Source organism: Cynoglossus semilaevis, chromosome 8, assembly GCF_000523025.1.
Source record: "Cynoglossus semilaevis isolate Cse_v1.0 chromosome 8, Cse_v1.0, whole genome shotgun sequence".
Taxonomy (NCBI): Eukaryota; Metazoa; Chordata; class Actinopteri; order Pleuronectiformes; family Cynoglossidae; genus Cynoglossus; species Cynoglossus semilaevis.
This window is the reverse complement of record NC_024314.1, coordinates 9,392,290-9,393,442: the sequence shown is the minus strand read 5'-3', so window position 1 is coordinate 9,393,442 and position 1,153 is coordinate 9,392,290.

The window sequence follows — 1,153 nt, the reverse complement described above, 5'->3', positions numbered from 1 at the left end:
CTTAGAGACAAACATAAATAAATATATATATATATATATATATATATATACAGTATATATAAATGACATATTACAATATTATATAATATACAAATGGATTACAATGATTGTAAATAAATTTGTTAATTTACCTTTTCTTTTTTTCCCTTCTGACTCCTTATGAAAGGTGATGTGATGTGAAAAATTAAAAAAAAAGCCAAGTGTCCTCTGTCCAGTCCAAGTTGTGGTTCACTTCTCTCTCTGGGAGGTCAGTTGACTGAGTGGGCAGGGGCTGGTCATGATTAAGCCGTACGCTGCTGTTAGTGCCAACCACTCTGAGATAATCAGTGGCTCCTGTGGTCAGAATCAGTGTACAGATTTGCAGCTGTGGTCGTCTCAGCAGCCTCTGATGTGCTTTCATTACCTCCTGCTCTGCAGAGTATATTGAACAATCACTCTGCTCTGACTCAACCAATAACAGACGGCTGCTATTGAAAAAGGAGGCATTTGGACTCTGGACTAGAACTACAGACAACTACAGACAATAAACTAACTAACTAAGAAAGCAGTACAGGGTCAGAAGTTTTATATAATATATATAATATGACAAAACATACTTTTAACTGCTAAGCACTTCAGCATTTTTTTATCTTTATATAATCTGGACAAAAACATGTTCAAAATGCTGGAAACCCGTTAACTTTAGAAATAGAAACAGAAGAAAGTGAGTTCTTTTAGTCTTCCCTTTAATTGTACAATTTAAATTGGGAAAAAGGAACCGTTCTAACAACAGCATCATCACCATCATCATCATCTTCATCATCGTCATCATCACTAGCAGCAGCAGCAGCAGCATTGAGACCAGATTAAATTATCTAAGAGGTACATAAAACAAAACACTCCAGGATGTAGAATCCATCACCATAGCAAAATGAGGTATATTACACTTTACTGTCTGCTGTCAACAACATCTAAAACCTAACTGGCATTTAAAGCAGCACATTCTTTAGCACTCTACAGATACAGTGTGTTTTTTACTTTATAAAAATCACAAACTCAAAAAAAACAAAAAACACATTGAAAGTCTGTAATTTATCCGAGCCTGTGAACACACATCATCTAAGTGTTAGCTTCTGTACACACATCGTCATCGTTTAGGAAAAGAGAAAAATAA